Source organism: Solanum pennellii, chromosome 4, assembly GCF_001406875.1.
Source record: "Solanum pennellii chromosome 4, SPENNV200".
In the NCBI taxonomy this organism is placed as follows: Eukaryota; Viridiplantae; Streptophyta; class Magnoliopsida; order Solanales; family Solanaceae; genus Solanum; species Solanum pennellii.
The window spans coordinates 31,697,745-31,719,867 of NC_028640.1; positions in this window are offsets into that span (position 1 = coordinate 31,697,745).

The window sequence follows — 22,123 nt, forward strand, 5'->3', positions numbered from 1 at the left end:
ATGTTTGGTTCTACTTAGGCCGGTAGACCACCTTTCGTCGATGTAAGGTTTTACAATATAGGATTTCACACTTAGCTCTTTTGGTCTATATTGGTTAAGGGAAGTTTTCCCTAAACTAAAAAGAAGTAATGAAGTACAAACCAACTAAGATGACTTAAGAGGTTTGACTTAGCCTAGGCAAGGGTACAAGACTCTAGCTTTGCCTTGAAATAGTTTGCCTTGAGGGAAGCCATAGGAGGATGTTCTTATCTATGTTTATGCTTACAAATGTAAATGAGATGTATATGATGATCTTACATGATAATGGTACAATATGATGTTAAATTCACTTATAAAAATATGTTTGGTCTTTATTGCTAAAGTATGATATTAGGTACTCTTAATGATGTGATAGGTGGAGTTTTATATTGGGTATGGTTCTTGTTAGGTTTACTTGATTGAGTAAGGTTATGGGGCATTGCTAAGTTAATGCACAAGTAGACTTAATGAGGGTCATGAGTAATGGTATTGCGTTGGTTATGTTGTAATGAACTTTCATTCATGCTTGTTGAGGTTATAACTTCATGATAGAGTTGTCTCGATTATATATTCAAGTATGTTGGTATTCATGATTGGTATGGTTAGACATTGTATGATGAACATGGTCTTGACTTGATGATTATGCATAAATGAATTATATTGGTTTTTGAATGTGCATAAGGCTTTCAAATGTAAAATAGAATGTTTTAATGAAATGTCCCTTTTTAGCATGATTTGATATTATAAGTGCATATGGTCTCATACTTAGTAAATGTGATGTGATAACCCCATTTTCTCCCTTTTCCCTAACATTTTAGATTCCGGTCATTGAAGGGATTTTAAGATGACTTTCAAGAAGACTAGGTATACTCAATCATCCAAGTTGGATAGGTCCTCCCTTTCCGAGGGCAATGCCAATATCAAGCTTATGATGTTGTTTTAGTTTTAAGACTTTTATGTTCTTTCCTTTTCATTTGAGTACTAAAGATTGTATAGCCTAAATATGGCTTTATCACATTGATGTATGGGATATGCCCAATTTTTATACTCTTGTAATATGGTTATGAGATGAGACATCCATTTTCAGACTATATTATATCTTCCATATATGTGAAATAAATGTAGAATACTATGTAATCTTTCTATACGAAGAGTCTATGTATACTCGATATGACTATATTATGTGTATGTAGAAGTCTATGTAAACCTAAATGTACAAGTAATGAAAATTTTTAAATTTTTCCACACGAATGTAATGATGTAATCTATCAGGCTAGTCTTAGTCTTAGTCCTCTAAGAGAGCGACGACGCCAGTTACGCCTACGGGGTGCTCCCCGGAGGTGACAAACTTGGTATCAGAGCATGAGGTTGAATATCTTCGAGTCGATGTCTCTCTCAACAACTTCTATGTAGATTCTTACTCATAATTATCAAGTGCGCCACACATATGAATAGGAATCTATGTGATGCTTAGGAAAACTTTCACTTTCGTGGAAATCCAATGTCTTGCCTCAAGAGTCTTGTACTCTATGTGGCTTTATCATTGAATTCTTTCATTGTGATCATAGGCAATGAATACTCAAAGGAACGCGACACAAAGAATCGAAGAAGGGATTGCCAATGTGGGAGTTCCTCCCCGTGGTGATCAAGTCCCTCCTCTCGAAGAAGTTGCTAATAATGACCAAAGTCTAGTAAATCCTCCATCTTTGACGGATGGTGACATAAGGGCTGCCTTTCTCCAAATGGAGCAAGCCATTACTACTCAAGCACAACCCGTCACTACCCAAGCCCAATCCATGACGTCCCAAGCTAACTGGGAGGTGGTACCCCAAGAAAACCAACATGTTGGCACCATGGCCTCCCGTTTGAGATATTTCACTAGAATGAATCCTCCTACTTTCTACGGGTCCAAGGTTGAGGAACACCCCCAAGAGTTCATTGATGAATTCTAATAGATCCTTTAAGATATGGGCTGACTACTACTGAAAAGGTCGAGTTACCCACTTACCAACTCAAAGATGTTGCCTAAACATTGTACGTCCAATAGAGATATAGTAGGCCTTTTACAAGTGGAATGGCTTAAGGGCATATTATAGAAAATTGGCTTAAGCCTCTCATATCATTCATTGCGTAATAAACATACTAAAATATGTAAGAATTTAATGCTTTCTTCAAACATGAAGAACTCTTTCATAAGCAATACACAAGCGAAATACTTCAATTTAAAACATTAAATCTTTACAACATCTACTTGAACCATCTAAACTTTAGATTATGCAACACTTGGGCTCAATCCTATACAAGTCAATAAAATAAAGACTATGATATAAGGGATATGTGGGTATTGTCCTCGATTCGATGAGGACTCATCAATACTTCATCTTCAAGCCTTAGAAACCTATTCATCCTCCATAGCACATCAAGACTTTTAATTCCCTACACTTTAGTCAAAAAGGAAAACGAAGGGGTTAGCACATTAGATGTACTAAGTATGGAAGCCATGCAAAAACCATGAAAAAGGGACTTCTAGTAAATAAAATGCTTTTCATGAATTTCGATTAAAACATCATACTATCATCATAAGAATAACATTTAACAACTTAGAAGAAACATAAGAAACCATTTAAGTAAAAAGTCACTTTTAATACCACTTTCCAATGAACTTACTTCACTGTACAGTGAACTCAATTCACTGTACAGTGAACTCAATTCACTATTACAGTGAAGTTCATCCACTTCACGTAAGACATCCTCTATCATGTAATTTTCCAGTTTAAAGCAACCCTAAGACTCACTTAAGTCGTACAAAGAAAGACCACCCATACAACCTCTCTACGCATGCCTAAATGATCCTCATCACTACTTATGATGAGTCACATACACAGTTACAAGACATCAACATAAGAACACAAGAGTCTTCTACCAAAGATACTTCTAAGTCTCACTTGAGTGAATTTTGAAGAGAACACCCATACAATCCCTTACACACGCACACACTTAAGATATAATATAGACTACCTAAGATAGAATCATGCTCACTTAGTACATCAACATAAAGATGGTATGACATTTCCTCATCAAAGGCTATCAAAAAACTTTCTTAAGTAGATCAAGAAGACAACGTCCATAATTGACCTCTTCAAAACTACCTAAATAATCCTTAAGACTTCCACATAATCAACATATTCCCTAACTAGAGTCATTCTTAAGACTTATCTAGGTAAGATATGAACTGACAATTCATATGCCTCCTTCACACCTTAAATAGACAACCCTCAATTACTATAGATAAGTACTACTTCATTTAACATACTTTCTTAACGTAAGTCATTTCATTGATTGGTTCATTTAAGACTCATTCATCAGATAAAGGACATTGGAGTAATGGTGTTACACAAGACCTAGGGACTCTAACTAACACTTTCAAAGCCTATTGTGCAATGTCTAGATAGTTTCCCATACCACTACCTAAACTTCATAGAACTTCTCTAATGCTAGTAAGTATCCCAAATGATGAGAATAGGCGATATCCGACATAGACCATGATAGCTAGACATGGAATCGAGAGTTCTAATCTACTCCGATGAGGGTGCTCTACTTGACAAGGGTAGAAATAGGACACATCCATGTAGGCACATGGTTAAGGATTATGAAGGGCTTTTATGTACTGTAGTCTCATTCTCAAGTAGAGGTACATTGTACTCTAGTCTCATTCTCAAGTAGAGGTACATTGTACTCTAGTCTCATTCTCAAGTATAGATACTTCCCATAACATAATCACTAGGTGCTAGCCTTGTTTCTCATAGATTAATTGACATTAATGGATATGAAAAGGGTTCCTTATCTAGTTCATAACCCAATCACATTCACCCTGCCAAAGAGGTCCACTAGGGCCACCCTTCAATGGAGACTAAGATAGATCATTATGACTTCCCTTAGTACCATATGATGTCGTTCCAACCAATCAACCCTAAGTCCATCATTCCTTTACATGAAGGATACCATTATGACTCTCAACTTCAACATTCAAACATAACCTTTTCTACGTACATGACCTTCTTCACATCCTCTAAGGTCACACATATCTTTTATTCATACACGACAACGGTGAACTAAGCCTACCTCTAGACATCTCATATTCACATATCATTCATACATGTATCAAGTAAGGGACACAGGGCTACCACACAAGGCACAACATTCTTTCACCTTATCACATATAGCATATCATTCTTTAAAGTACTTAGGAATGACCCTTATCATCTTTATATCTTCCTATACATTATCATATCATCATCAAATAACCATAACAACATATATAGTCAAGTAGGAACAATCATGTATCAACATTCTATATAAGAAGATATTCATAGTCTACATGACCTCCTAACATACATAAAAAAGCACATATACTTTTACATTACTTCACATGTAGATAGATAAACTCATACATAACATAAATTGACTGCACAAATCATCATAATACTTCAAGTAGTGCGGCCCAAGCCATGATCATCATATTGCAAAAGTAACGCCGACAAGGCCACATCCCTTCACATAGCACCGCCACCATAAGTGGACCATACCAATCACAACATAATGGAAGTCTAATTAACAAAAAATAAAAGGAATTAGGGAAGAATACCCCACTCCATCTTACCACTTCTCTTTGAAGGATAAATCATCCACCTTGATACCATAAGGCCCTTATCCAAGGCCATAAACAACAATGCAACAAAATTATATCAATAATCAATGAAACTAGATCAATTTATTGCATACTTATTAATATAATACAACCTAGATATCAATTGAATATAATTATTGCATCATTAGGTAGCCCGTAGAAAATTACATTAGAAATCATAAGCCTTAAGTCAATATCAATTCAATAAGCCTAACATTCAATAGATCTAAGAATATTCAATACTCAATTGATCAAATTGAAACAACCTATAAACAAATTAACCATAATATATACATGAATCAAGTTCCCATAACAATATACACGTGAACTCATCAATCTCAAAGCATGATCACTTAACCCCTGTGTTAGTCAAATTTTAGAGATTTGTGAAGATTAAGAGTTCATGGAGAATTTCTGTGAAAACATCAATTATACATTAATTTCATCATGTATAAACGTTTGAAAACCATTTATGCAACAAACCAAGACTTTGAGTAGATTTTTGAATTTTTTAAAAATCTTTGAAAATTATCTTTGAAATTGGTTCTAAGGTGATAGCAAGCCTTAGATGAAGAACTCCAATACATTATTTAAATTATACAATAGAAATCCTTAGATTAAGAACTCCTATACATTATTTTAATAATCCAAAGCTATTTGAATAAGAAAGTACATTGAAGACCAATATTCAAGCTCTATCTTCACTTTGAACTCACATGGAGGTTTTTGGAGAAACTTTAGGTGGGAAGGGGTTTTAATTTAGATGCTAGGGTTTAAATGAGAGTTTAACATATATACTCTTAAAATACCCCTAAACAACTAAAATAACCGTCCCCACATATTTTAAGACTTGGGGTGAATTTCCCAAACTTCCCAACTCTTAACAGAAAAACTGCCAATTTTTAGCACCATCGACGTGACCATCGACGGACCATTGGTCAGGCCACGTCCCGTCTTGGGATCTCGTGGTTCACTTAAGAGGTTACCCAACCTACAGGATACATGTCCCAAAAGACTAGACCCATCGACGGGCCGTCGCCTGGTCGACAGGCCTTCGACTGGTCTGTAATTTGGACACTGCCTGGCAGTGTTGGTCTCTAATTTGGGGTCCTCCCTTAGGAACCCTCTCAGTCTTACCCAAACATTTATACCCCAAATATATTCTTGTACAATTTTAGGTCCTACCACATAAGTTTCATCTAAAATGAACATGTAAACCTTTATGAAACATACCTAGACGCACAAGGTTGTTTCAAGGCAAACCTTTCGGATATCGTGGACGTTCTTGAACGTGCTCTCAAAACTTCAGAAAACTTGACCCACATATGATATAATAACTCATTTAAGGACCTTATAAGCTCACGCATCACACATAAACAGATATAACCACATATAAGGCACATAGGTCACTTAGTCGTCAAACGTCTTAGTTATCCGTTGACTTTTGACTTCCAATGCACCTAAAACCTTAGAGACATCCTCAAATCCACATTATAAACAATTTTAGGATCTTATACCACTACGAAAACCATGTTAGGCTCTAGCTTCACCTGAGCCATTTTTGGGGTCTTACTACAGCCTTGGCTACAGGTGTTTTGTAAATCCACTTCAAGTCTTTTATGACCCTAGGATGATATTTTTACGTTTTTTACTTTATATTAGATTAGTTTTAAGTCCTAGAACTAGACATGACCCCTCACTTTTAATTCTCAAACTCTCACTCTAAAGAAAAACTCTCTCAAATCTCCATCGGAGCTAGGACTCAAGGAAGAACTAGGAAGGATGGTTGGACGTGCTTCATCATCAAAATTAGTGGGTTTCCTTCTTATTGAGGTATGTTATTCATCCTTGAACCCCATTCCATTCAAGGAGTAATTTCTAGAAGATTAAATGAACATGTTTATGTAAAAATTGAGCTTTGGTTTCCTTATGTTGTCGATATGGTATATCTATTTCCCTAAGGGCCTTATTACAACGAATTATTGAGGAATTGGTTATAGGTGATGAAATCTTGGTTAAATGGTGAGTTAGCTTGTATTGTAAAATCCTTATTATGAATTTCTCTTGAGTTTTATGGTCAACCTTCTTGGTGACTATGTTTACGATATATATATATATATATCGTATGTATTGTGAGTATTGATTTAAAGGTATAATGTGAAAATGATAAGATTCATGTTGATGTGCTTTACGAAGCTTGAATTGTATGTCTTGTTTAAATTATTCATAAATGAAATATTTGTATATCTTGAGCATGATATTATGTGATAAATGATGAATGAAAGTGTAAGCATTCCTTGAATTAAATATTAATGAAAGTGATGATTTATGTTAAAGGTGTGCCCTCATGTACACGCACACTTTGAATGAATGAATGAATAATTGAAGTTAAAGAATGTGAATGAAAATATAACGCCCTAAAATTAACTAATTTGAACTAGAGCTTCGTGAGTGTTTCTTGATTGATTTTGAAGTTTAAATGAGTTACAGAGTGTTCTTAGGCAGTCTGTGAAGTTTGTTTCTGTTTGGATGTCAAACGTCCAAGAACGTCCATGACGTTCGGAAGGTGTGCCTTAGATAGTGCTTGTGTGTCTTGATGTGTTTGAGTGCGTTTTATGTGTTTATTTAATCAAAATTGATGTGAGATGTTCCTAAGACCTATAAAACTATGTTTAGGAGTTTAACGTTCCAGTACAATTCCATATAGGACCCACGAGGGGCCCTAGAAGTGACCTCAGTTTTTGGTAACAAGCTACCAAAACAGTAACCAAACAATGACCCAAGGGACGGTCCGCTGGCCGACCAATGGTCCATAGACCATGTGAATAGATTAGACCTGCAACTAAGTATGTCTAGGCTCCAAATGGAGCTAAGACTCAACCAACTAGACTCCACCAATGGTCCATGCTTTGAAAAACGGTTTGTTGGTGGAGACTACCCCAAAAGTTGTCCCTTTCCTGTGAAGTCTTGGGGTGTTTAGTAAATTGACCCAAGTCTTTTATGAACCTAGGACGTTTACTTTAGGGTTTTTTAGATATATTAAAAATTTCTAAACCCTAAGACCTCATTTAAGACTTCATTTCCTAAAACCCAAAATCGCTCTCCGTTAGAAGACTCTCTCAAGTCACTATGGAAGCTAGGAGTCAACAAGGAACTAGGAGGGTTGTTGGTGGTAGTTTATTCATCAGAAATCATTTGTATTTATTCAATGTATGGTATGGTATCCATCCTTGAACTATCTTCAATTCAAGGATCCCCTTTCTAAAAGATTTCAAAAAGAATTTTCAACCCTAGTTTCTTCGATATTCAAATCTAAATATGGGTAATAATGTTATTTCTAATGTTATTTGATTATTTTAAGGTTAAAACTTCAATGTAATCATGTTAAAGCTTTTCATCTAATGTTGGCTTAAGAAATGGGTTAAATGAGCTTATTTTTGTTATCTTTGAACTTTGGTTTCCTTATGTTGTTATTGAAGTTAAGATACTGACCTAAGGGATAATTTCTGATGAATTATTGAATAAGATGATATATGTGATGGAATCTTTGTTTAAAGGGTAAGTTTGTTATGTTGTTTAGATTTAATTTTGAAATGCTCTTGAGTGGTATGGTCCACCTTCTTGGTGACAGTGTTTACTTGAATTGTATCAATGTGAAGTTACTTGTTTATTGTGAATGGGTCCATGAAGGCTTGTTATGCTAAGTAAGATGATAATAATATTATTCTTGTTAAATGTGTCTTGTGAAGCTATTATGTGAAGTAGGCTAGAGTGTATGGTTAAATGAAGTTATTCTTGTTAATTGTTTTCTGAAGCTTGTTATGAGAAGTATGCGAAGGATTATGTCTAAAGGACTTCTACGATTATGTGAAGCATGTAAAGTGTGTAGTATGATAAATGAAGGTCTAAGCATGTATAGATGTTAAATGCAAATGAAATGATGATTATATGCAAGGTGTGTTCACATATGTGCACACACTCATATTTGATTGAATGAATGAAGCTAAGTTAATTCGTAAAGTGGAGTTTAGGGGTTGAACACTCTTCATGAATTGAGATGAAATGTTTAGTAGCAACTCCACTACATCCTATGAGATCTCTAAGATAGGCTAAAAGATGAATAACCTTCGTGAGTTGAGATGTTGTGTTCACTAGTTATCCTTAACCTAAAGTTTATAATGTTTAGAATCTGTGGTAAGTTATGCCTAGAACTGAGAGGATATTAAGAAGAGGTGGTTACACTTCGTGAGTCGAGAATTGAACCTCTTGAGATGAGTACTCCTCGTTACTAGAGAATGAGTTACTTAGTAGCATTCTCCTTATCCCTTAACTATGCGCCCGCATAGGTGTAGCTATTGGGCAAACCATGTAAAAGCTAAGATAAATACCTCATCATAGGCAAGTGAGGATCCCTCATACGATAGGGGTTAATATCAGTATTTCAAGTCTAGCTCTCATGGTGTATGTCGGTAAAGATAAGTCCCACAAAACAAAATAATGTTCTAAGTCTTCTAAACGAGTGTTCTACTCAGGGTAGGCGGTGGAATGGGACATTATTTATCCAATCCACTAGGTAGGAAATCCAAAAGGGGAGTGTTGGTGAGTGTTATTTGAATTCAATGAACTAAGTCTTTTAAAAGAACGTACTACTTAGGGTAGGTGTTGGTATGGGACGCTATCTATCCATTGCACTAGGTAGTACCTTTCGAAAGGGGAGTCTTGGGGCCAAGTCTTCTAAAAGAGTGTACTACTTAGGGTAGGTGGTGGTATGGTACGCCATCTACTCATTGCATTAAGTAAGCATTCCGAAAGTCATTTCTTGGTGTGTTGTTTGATGCTCTTGTATTGTATTTCCATTGAGTGGGTGCTTATTCTCCTGAGGTGAATATGCCAAAAAGGGAGGTAGTCTTGAGGGTTGCTTGGGTGGCTAGTAAAGGAGGCATATGCGTACTTACTTCATGTCTCACCTTAATGAGTCTTATAATGACCTTAAATAGGGAAACTTTGAGCGAAATGATGCTACTTTCTTAATTGCAATACTTTGGAAGTTCACTATAAAGGCCATGTGAGTTCACTGCAATTTTGGACCACTTCACTATAAGGTGCTTATTTTTGCTGAAATTATGGAAATTCTTCATTAAATGTTTCATGATGAGTCTTATGTTGTTTTACTTCTACATTCATGAATGTTATACTTAGTTGGCTTGAAAATATGTTTTATACTAAATGTCCCTTTTTGCATGTTTTTACATATGTCATACTTAGTACATTATTTTGTACTAACCGCATACTTTTGTATACTATCTAAGTATATGTATTTAAAGGAAGGTTGAAGTCTAGAAGGCAAAGCTTGTGAAAGTTCCTCTCAAGACAAAGTGTGTCATGATATATCCGAGGGCATAAATTCCTATCTTCTTAGTTTCCTTATGTTAAAACTTATTATGTATTTCTTTCAAATGTAAAGGTGTGTGTCCCTAAGTTATTATGTCATATCTTTAAGTTGGATTGTGATGATGATATTCTCAAAATATTTATGAAAGACTTGTTTTCAGTTAATGTCTTTAAAAGTTTTAATTCCACACTAATTTTCATGTCTTATGAAATGAATGATAGTTAAAGGGCTTGTGCAAGACCCAAAGGGTCAAGTACACCTTGCCACTAACCGAGGGTGCTCCCTAACTTCTAGGGGGTACTTTCGGGTCGTGACAGATTTGATATCAGAGCATAAGGTTATGGAAAATACTTTATGGTCTAAAAGTCTCACAAGCCACATATAGTAGTATCTTGGTCATTGGTGTTAGTCATGACACATCCATGGACAAGAGGCTATAGGACGATAGAGTTTCAGTTTCTTCATTACTCTTGAATTGTGCCACTTGTCCGATGGTCATCTAGGTGTGATTTCTTGGAAGGGGAGATGTTTCTAAGTTTGAGGGAGTGAAAAGGTGATTTTTGATGTTATGATGGTTTAATGGCTAGAAGATTACAGATGAGGTAAGTTTTGATAAATTGTGATGTGATGCCATTTATGGATATGTGTGATATATGAAATTGGAAGTGTTGTGAGGATAAACAATATTGTGAGGTAGCTATAAGAACGGTAAGAACTATAATGATTGAATAAAGTGCCTTTGAGAGCAAATTGGTTATATTGTGATTAGGTTCAATGATGATAGAAATGATTTAAGGTTTAAATTTGAGGAATGCCTAAGAATATGGAGATTTGTAGGCGTTCAGGGCAACCCTCTTATGTGGTTAATGTTTGAATAGTTATTCTTATTATTTGGTTGAGGTTGTGGTTTAGGTTTACACTAAGGAGGAAATATGGTATGAATGCCTAGTTAGGGAGTGTTGTTCCATGAGATTGAGTTAAGTTGTGCCTAAGAGATGAATGAAGTGATGTTTAAGAGAGTTTGTCTAGGCTTGGATCCTAAGAGGAAAGTGTTATGCTTAACTTGTGAGGTTGATATTTAGTCTTGATGTGCATGAGTTAATGGTAGTGTGAGTTCCTACCTTGTGAGAGGCATAATGGTGCTTTGAAGTGTGAGACCTTGAAGATGGCTTTACCATAAGTGGAGGGAGAATGAGTTGAGTAATATTGCATGTAGTGTACTTAGTCAAAGAGAATCCTAAGGGTCACTAAGTGAGAGTGCTCTCACATTGCACTTAGTGTAACTTACCAAGTCTCCTTGGAGTAAATTAGTATAGTCTTGTCTCTCATATTGTCATGCCTTCTCATAAAAGTTACCTAAAAGGTGCATTATGAATTTTTTAAGCATGTGACACAGTGAAGTTTTGAATTCACTGTAAGTAAGTCTAAATTTTTTAGAAAAATTGCACTTTTCATGAATTATGGTTTCAATGTTTTATGAGATGAGTTTATATGGTATTATACGTCATATGATCATTTCTTCTTGATAAATTTATCAAAGAATAAAATTTTTTAATTTTAAGCATGCTTAACAGTGTTACAGTGATATTCCATGTAAGATTTTTGAATTTGAGAAAATTTATCTTGCCTTTGGTTAAAGTTTAAATGTGTGCAAAAGTGTTGCATATGAGAATGTTTAATGTTGTATAAGATAGTTCCTCCATAAGTGAAGGATAAAAGAAGATTTGGGAATGTGATTGTTTTGCCAAAGTGCTTATGTTGCTAGTGTTTGAAAGTGTGAAATGACGCTACTTGCAATTTGATGCTTTAATTTTGAGTGTTTTGATCATGATTGTAATGTGTTATGTGATGCTAAGTGAGTTCTTGTTGTTCTTGAAGTTTTAGTGTCATTCGAGGATAATGTTGTTCTAAGTGGGGGGGAGAATGTAACGCCCTAAAACAAACTAAGGTGAACTAGAGCCTCGTTAATATTTATTGAGTAAATTTGAATTTAAAATGAGTTACATTAATGTTCTTAGGCAGTGTGTGAAGTTTGGTTACGTTTGAAGGTTAAACGTCCAAGAACGTCCATGACGTTCGGAAGGTGTGCGTAAGATAACACTTGTGTGTCTTGATGTGTTTGATGAGTCTTACATGTTCGTTTTAATCGAAATTGATATAGGATGTTCCTACGACCTGTAAAATAATGTTTAGGGGTTTAAAATTCCGGTACGACTCCATCTAGGACTCACGAGGAACCCTGGAGGACCCCACCTTTTGTATACAAGATGCCAAAACAGTGACCAAACGACGACCCAACGGACGGTCCATTGGTCAAACAATGGTCCGTCGACCACAAGCGTCGATTGGATCTGCAAGGCAGGATATCCAGGCTCTAAGTGGTGATAAGTCACAACCAACGAGACTCCATCAACGTCCATCCTTTGACAAACGGTCTGTTGGTTGGTCCGTTGGTGGAGAATGCCCTAAAAACTGTCCCTTTCGTGTGAAGTGTTGGAGTGTTTGGTAAATTCACCCCATGTCTCTTATGACCCTGACGTTTATTTTAGGGTTTATTAGATATATTAAAGTTTTCTAAACCCTAAGACCTTATTTTAGACTTCATTTCCTAAAACCCAAAATCCCTCTCCCTTAGAAGAATCAAGGTATAAACTGACAATTCCTATGACCCCTTTCACACCTTAAATAGGCAACCCTTAACTAATCTTGGTAAGTACTTATTCATTTAACATGATTCTAAACATAAGTAATTACATTCGTTAGTTCATTTAAGAGACATTCATCACATATAAGGACATTCAAGTAATGGTCTTGGAGAAACCTAGGAACTCTCACTAACCTCTTCAAATCCTATTGTGCAATGTCTAGATAGCGTCCCATACCACCACTTAAACTTCATAGAACTTCTTTTACACTAGTAGGTATCCCATATGATGAGAACATGCAATAATGGACATAGACTACGGTATGAAATCATCGAACCCGGTGTTGTAACCTACTCCGATGGAGGGTGTTCTACTTGCCAATGGTAGAACTTGGACACATCCCATGTAGGCACATGGTTAAGGAATATGAAGGGTTTACTTTTCACTCTAGACTCATTCTTAAACAAAGAAACTTCCCTTACCATACTCACTCGGTGCTAGTCTTTGTTCTCATAGAGTAACTCACATTTAAGGATCATATGAAAGGGTTCAATATGTAGTTCATAACCCAATCACATTCACCGTACCAAAGAGGTGCCCTACGGATGCCTTACTATGGCAAATAGGATAGCTTAATGACTTTCCTAAGGATGATATGATGTCGTTCCAGCCAACCAACCTTATGTCGACCATTCATTAAAAGAAGGATATCATTACGGCTTTCGACTTGAAGGATCATAACCTCTGAACTAGGTTGAGGGATTCACATAATTTGACCTTTCACTTATGTTCAAGTCCATGTATCATTCTTACATATAAGATTAAGAGGATTTTGCATCCTAAGTCAAGACATATATTATTTATATTCATGCATGTATCAGTAAGGGGCACAAGTCTACCACACAAGACACACCAATACCTCACTTTAACACATATATCATATCATTCTAGAAGCACATAGGAATAACCATTATTATCTACAAGTCATCCTTTACACTACTTAAACATCATCAAAATAACCGTGATAGACTCATATAATCAAGTAGGAATAATCATGCATCAACTCTAAGACTACACACATAAAGACATAGTCATAGTCTAACATGATCTCATAACAACATCAATCGAAGAACCATACTTTCACATTACTTTACATGTAGGTCGATATGATCATACTTCATAAAAATCAACTACACAATTCATCATAATATATCTAGTACTGCCGACAAGGACATGATCATCATAATACATAAAGTAATGCCGACAAGGTCATATCATTCAGATAGCACCGCCACCATAAGTGGATCATACCAGTACTACATTACTTTGTGGCTATCAAAAAATTCATCAAATTTCAGAGCAACGACAATTAAATTGGTAAAGCTACATCCTTACTTTTGCTATAATTGCTAAAACTTGTGGCAATAATGATCTATATAGCAATTATTTTAGTGTTACAACAGAGTTCTATGGAAAATTGTATGTTATTATCACTTGATAAAAGTCATTATAGCAATAGAAACCCTTTAGCCACGATAAGTTATTTGTCACAAAATATTGTAGATTTATAAATACTTTTACTTCAATTTATAAACTATTGTAGCTATATAATACTTTTACTTCAAGTTATAAACTATTGTAGCTATAGTTAAATGAAATATCCATAGAGTTTCCGCTATAATATAATATCGTAGAAATTCAATATTATTTGTCATAAATTCATAGTCAATTATTTGAAGGAACATTTGTAGCTAAATCAATTATTTAGCTTTAAGTTATAAATAAAATTCTTGCAATAACTATAAGATATAGCCATTAATTTTTGTTAAAATTTTGTAAGATTTTGATTTTTTGCCATAAATATAATTTTTTTGTACTAATACTAACATTTTAGCCACTATAAATTATTGGAAGAAAAAACTCGTAGCTAAATAGATATTTTCATGTTCAAAAATTTGTGGCATACTTAAAGATATAGTCATAAACTATTTACTACGGTAAAATTTCATAGTTAATGATTAAGTTTTTTTTTATCGTGCTGAAACTAGTTGGAGCAATAGAAAATTTTTACTCATAAAAATAAATTTACCAATTTTTTCCATGTAACTGAAAACTTCATCAATTATAACTGTAAATAATAATAGTTCAACTCAATTCAACTAATATTATAAACTAAATGATAAGACTTATTCACATATAGATCAATTCTCAAAGGTAAGTAAAAGGAAATAACACTTCCAAATATTTACAATGATAAATCTTCATCATCATCTTCTGATTCAGATTCATTGTTTTCAGTGATATCATCAGGAATTGTAACATAGTGCTAATAACATCTAGATCATTTCTTTTCCAATATATGAACTCTTCATCACCCTCAAATTTATGCAAGAAATCATTACAAGTATCTTGTTCGAAACGTATCTTTGTCAATAGCACATCCAGTAAAGTAACTAGAATGACCATTCAAACAGTTGACCAATTGGGATAATAAGATTATCCTTAACATAAAAAAAAATTGTTCTACTTGAGATGCAAGTACAAATTGTTCATTCGTAGCTAATATTCTCTTAGTGTTAACAGTAACATAATCATTTTATATATTTTACATATGGTTCATTCGTAGCTAATAGAATTCACTGCTACCTAATGAATTTTCTTCTTTGCACATTTGGACAATCTATACAAAGAATCAATTAATCAATGATAATAAATAAGTAATGCAAATTTATATATTATAATGTAAAAACATACTCGATGGTAAAACCAATCATCAAAGTTCATGCTCTTATTGATTATTAAAGTCTTAAGAATGACTCTAGATAGGATAGTTGGTTAATTATGTATACATGATTCAAACTTAGGTAATCTCAAGGATTACTTAGGTAATCTTGAAGAGGTCAAGTATGGACATTTTCTTCGTGATTTACTTGAGTAGGTCTTTTGATGACCTTGGAAAAGAGAATGTCATATTACATGTATGTTGTTGTATTAAGTGAGAATGATTTATCCTAGGTATGTTTTTGTATTAAGTGAGAATTATCTTTTCCTATGTAATATAAAGGATACCTTATGTGTGTGTGAAGGGATTTTATGGGTGGTGGCTTCACAACTCACTGAAGTGAACCTTAGAATCACCTTTGGTAGGAGAATCTCATGTCGATGTGTTTGGTGTATTTTAAGTGTGTGTATCTTATTATGGGTGGTCTTAAGGATGATTTAGGTGTGCCTAGGGAGGGTGTATGGGAGATCTCTATTTGTATTACTTATATAAATGGACATCTCTATTTGTATTACTTATATGAGTTTTAGTATAGCTTTAAGTGGGGGAATTACATGCTAAAAAGTGACTCAATGTGAAGTTATAGGACATAATTGTAATAGTGAATTAGCTCACTGTAAAGTGTTCCTTAAAAATGTGATAAATTTCTTAAGTGACTTCTCATGTGTTTATAAGGTGTTAAATTGTATTCTTATTCTTATATTATGATATTTAAATTAAAAAGAGCATGTTTCCATTAAATGTCCATTTTCATGATATCTATCGCTAAACTGATTTATAGTTGAAGGTGCTATTGGATGAGAAGTTTGGCTTGTAGGATCCTTCAAGCAAGTGTGAAGTATGTCCTCAATTTACTCGAGGGTGTAGATGTCTTTGATTTCTTTTATTGAAGTGTTGTAATAGACTTAATAATACTGTATTTCTATTATATGGGTCGTGTCCCAAGTACTCTTATGTCGAGGATTTGATGAAATGAGACTTGGTATTTCCTTTGGTTATATGAAAGAAGTTTTGAAAGACACTTTGCTTGTTGTGAAAAGTTATATTTCCGCACTACTTTTCATTTATGAATATGCGATGAACGATACGAAAGGCTTGTTTGATACGCTCAAAGTATAAGCGGTTGTATCAAGTAAAGAACCCAACTATGATGTTGGGGTTGATCCCACGAAAAAAATATTTAGACTTAACTTTAACCTACAATTACTTTTATTTAACTAAGTACTTTCAATAAATAGGTAATAAAATGGGGGTTTTAAATAACAAAAGGAATTAAATATTTCTAAGTAAACATGTAGGAAGTATGAATATTTGAGATTTATCAAGTGATGAATGTAACTAGGGAATAAGTATTCCCTACAGGTTCATAACGCGGTAATTATAGCTATAACAATCCTTTCCTTGTATCTTGCATGCAAAGTGGTAAGTTATGTATCCTTAATACCTTGGTTCAACAACAAGGGAATTTCACTCTGAACCTTGGTCCGGCTACGTGCGTATGATTTACTAAACCTTACCTTTACCTCATATTAAGCATCATAATCAATGTATGGCTTTGTTGTTACTTTGCACCAATCAACACTAGCCTATTAGATAGTGTATACTAAATCTACGTTGATAATTCATGTCTTAGTATCCACCTCCTTGGTTCGGCAAGTAGCAACAAGGCAATTTCTAACGCGTACACTTCTTAAAAAGAGTTCTAAACGAAAGAATTATCAATACATGCAAGACAATGTTCAAGATTTGTTATTTTTGTTAGTTTTTACCTTATTATTTACCTATGGTACCCAAAACCCTAGTTATGGATTTAGTTACCCATGTTCATAATTACACAATACATATTGATTATACAAGAATTCATGTACTTACTTTGATAAGATGGAAGAAAATCACTTGAATTCGAGAAAATAATGCAATAAACGATTCCTGAAAAATGAAGTATTTTCCAAAATGCAATATTCAACAACCAATATTACAAATTTGAAAAATAACCAAGAGTCTAACCTCAAAAATGAGTTTTTTATCAGTATTTATAATAAAGAAGTCCTAACATAAAAGGGAAACGTATTTAAGGAAAATCTTCCCAAAAACGTGTTTGACTAGATGACTGGACCGAAGAACCGTCAAGGCCACGATGGATCGTCGAGCTGTGAGAGTTCGAATTTTTGAAATGAGGGATCTTATCGAGGTTTAGATCTTAAAACCAATTTAATATACCTTAAAAACCCTAAAATAATAATCCTAGGTTCACAAAAGACTTTGGGTGAATTTAAAAAAACACCCCAAGCTTGGCAGCAAAACGTCACAATTTTCACAAGTGCTAATCTACGACCCCAAGCTACAGGACGCCGTTTAATCGATGACCCATCCTTATGGGGAATTTATGGATTAGAGGCTATTTCTTTTGGGTATAATATCCCACTAACTGTTATCCATCATATCGGATAGGGGTGCACAATTCACATCTATGTTTTCGAGGTCATTCCACAAAGGGTTGGGTACCAAGGTGAAGCTAAGCAGCGCTTTTCATTGTAAAACAGATGGTCAAGCAGATCATACTATTAAAACCCTTGAAGATATGCTTAGTGATTGTATAATTAATTTCAAGGGAAATTTGGATAATCACTTGCCTTTGGTTGAGTTTTCTTACAAAAATTGTTACCATTCATCTATATCTATGGATCCTTATGAATCCTTGTATGGTAGAAGATGTTCATCTCCAATTGGATGGTTTGAAGTGGGTGAGTCTTCACTTTTGGGTCCCAAATTAATTTATAAGACTTTGGAGAAGGTTCATATTTTAAGGAATAGCTTGAAAACAGCCTATAGCTAGCAGAAGTCTTTTGCCGACCATAGGAGAAGAGAATTAGAGTTAGAAGAAGGTGATAAAGTGTATCTAAAAATTTTGCTTATGAAAGGGGTGGTAAGATTTGTCAAGAAAGGAAAGTTGAGTCCTTGTTATGTGGGTCCCTATGAAATTTTGCAAAAGATTTGTAAGGTTGTATATAAGTTAAGGTTGCCTAGTGAATTGGCTTTGGTTCATTCGATTTTCCATGTTTCTATGATTAAGAAGTGTATCGGTGATCCGTAGTTCATTCCTCCTATTGAAGGTCTAGGTGTTAAAGATAACCTCTCCTATGAGGAGGTTACGGTTAAAACATGATAGACGAGTAAAGTAGTTGAGGAATAAAGAGGTGGCTTCCGTTAAGGCGTTATAGAAGAATCACCGACGCTAACATTAAGTCCCGTTACCCTCATATATTTGATAACTAATGTTATTTATTCCTACTTGTAGTGAAAATAATCAGTTTATTTACAATCGCCTTGATTTTTGGTGAAGTGGAAAAAGTACATGTTATAGTGAGTCACAGTGAACTTTATGCCTACAAATTAAAAAATAACTTTTACTTATTTTGAGTTTATGTTGTAAATTTTTGCATATTGGGCCTCAAGGAATTGTATTGAGCATGTTGAGATGTTTTTAAAAAAATACTTGGCTTAATGAATAAGCATAAAAAGAATATTGAACTCTTATGAATTGAAAAATGATGTTTTGAGTTGCATTGTGTAAAAGTTCATGTTCTATGATTATTTTGATTGTGAATCATCTTTAATGTGTTAATCTTGGTTGGGATGATATTCTTGAGTCTATTCTTTTGTTTTAAAGAATTTTAGTGTCATTCAGAGATGAATGTTCCTAGGGGGGGATAATGTAATACTCCGAAAGTATAAAGACTAATCTAGAGCATAACATGAGAGTCCAAGAGTTGTAACACTGTTCATAAGTTATTTATAATGTATATAAGTCATTTAGGATGTTTTAGAATCAAGAACTCCATGATGTCCAGAAACTAATTCAAGAGGTGCTAGCGTGTCTTAACCTTTTTTACTAAGTTTTAAGAGTCGGAAAATGATGAGATTTGGTGGAAAGGTGTCTAACAAACGTATTAGACCATTTCCTGAAGGTAGTTGTCCATCGACGTATTACAGGTGACGAGCCATTGGTGAATCGATTCATCCATCGATGAATACTTAGACCATTTCCTGAAGGGTTCATTTTATCAAATCACTTAACAAAACTACGGACGTGCAGCACAGAGGCCACACTGCCTGTCAACTGATCTACGGTCCATTAGTCAGGGTCTGTAGTTTATGCCCCTGCGTTGCTGGTACGTTTTGGTTGGTCAAATTAAATTAATTAAAGGGTTATTTAATTAGTTTGGGGATAAGGGAGGCCTAATTAATTTATATAATGACTTCTATAAATACCCCAAACCTATTTAGACTAAACCCAACTATTATAATTCCCAAACACCCAAATTGCTCCTCTTTCTCTGTTCTTTCTCTCTGCTAAAGAAACCCCATTGAAGACAAAGCAAAGGAGGGTTATAGGGATTAAAAGGATCAAGTTTCTCTATAAAAATTCATAAATTAATGAGGTATGAGATTCCTTTCACCTATTGGATCTCTTTCCTAAAGGGTTCCTTCAAGATGATTTCAGAAGTATGAAATTCAAGTGGGTTACATCCAATACGAAATTGGTCTTGTGAATTGCTTTTTTTATGATTCCTTTTAGTTATTATGAGTAGATTAACATATGTTATGATTAAATTATACTATTTATTTATGCATTGACCTAGTTTGGGGAAAGATGACATTTTCCCTTAACCCTAGGTTATGATCGTGAATTGAGTTGTATAGTATTGATACAATTACCTTGGTTAGTGTGTGAATTACTATTGTACGTTGTTATTATGCTAAGTTATGAGTGGATTGTGATAAAATGTATTCCAATTATGCTTGTTCTTGAGTAATGGGCCTAGGTTTTGAAGTATATCATGAACTTGACCTAAGTCTCTAATTCTAGGCTACGAACTAGCGATGAATTTTTTTGTCGGGATTTAATTGATTTCATTATTATGTTGATAACTAATGTTTGATGATATTATAACCATTGTTGGGTTGAATATTATTGTTAATGGTGAGACCTTGATGATGGATTATGAAGGAGAATGGTACTACAGTGGCAAGTAGTTTGCCTTTATTCAATATAGGGTTCAATGATACCGGATTCCACATTAGCTCATGCAATCTATGTCAGTTAAGGCAATATGTTCCCAAAAGGTAAAAATAAGTAATGGAATTAACTCTAACTCGGATGAACTAAGGGATTTAGCTTAGTCTAGGTAGGGGTATCTGACTCTACCTATACATTTCACTAGTTAACCTTGAGAGAAGTATTAGGAGGATGTTCTTATGTATGTATATTCTTATAAATGTAAATGTGATGTATATAATGATCTTACATGTGGATGAAACTATAAGATATTGTTTTCACTTATGAACATTTGTTTGGTCTCTATTGCTAAAGTATGATGTTATGTACTCTTAATTATATGCTTGTGAAGTTGGACCTTGTTTATGGTTCTTGTTAGGTTTACTTTATTGAGTAATGTTATGGGGATTTTCTTAGTCATTGCACTAGTGGACTTAATGAGGGTTTATGGGTAATGGTCTTGCTTTGGTTATGATGTTATGAACTCTTATATATAATTGTTGATGTTATAACTTGATGATAGAGTTTTCGTGGTTATGTACTCAATGTTGAATATGCATGTTGGCTTGACTAGACTTAGTATTGTTTATATTGTGATGTACATGGTCTTGACTTAAGAATATGGATTATGGACTTGTATTGGTTCTTGAATGTGCATAAGGCATTTCAAAGTAAATTACATGTTTTAATGAAACGTCCCTTTTTAGTATTATTTTATGTTGTATGTGCATATGATCCTATACTTAGTACAAGTGATGTGCTAACCCCATTTTTTCACATTTCCCCAATATTTTAGGTTCCGGTCATTGAAGGGTTTGTGACAACATTGAAGGAAGACTTGGAATTCTCACTCTCAAAGTTGGGTTGGTCCTCACTACTTCAAGGATAATTCCACTTTCTAGATTCGGATATTGATTAGTCATAAAGACAATATGTTCCTTTCCTTTCATATGAGTACTAAAAGTTGTATAGACTGTATGTGTCTCTTCTTGTATTGATGTATGGACTATGCCTGATTATTATACTCTTGTTAAGATGGTTATGAGAAAGACATCCGGTTTTAAGACTATATTATATCTAATATATATGTGTACAATAAAATTAGAAGAGTATGTAATCTTCTTATATGAAGGGTCTATGTATACTAGATATCAATATATTATGTGTATACGTGAGGTCTATGTAAACCTCATGATAGATATAAGAAAATTTTTAAATTTTCTGCATCTTTAACCTAAGAATGTAACAATGTAACTAAGAGGCTAGTCTTAGTCCTCTTCTAGGACGATGACGCCGGTTACGTCTGGTGGGTGCTCCTCAGATGTGAAAAACCATGATCTCCTTCAACATCAATTACTACAATTCATCATGAAACCTCATGAAAGTATCACATAATCATCATATTAACATAATTAATTGCTATCCACTAGGTTGGGATCACAATAAAGCCTTACCCATAATGCAATTACAACCCTCTCTAGATTGGGGTATTTTGGATTCACAATTGAGGGAAACTATGGGGTATCCCTGTATGAAAGAA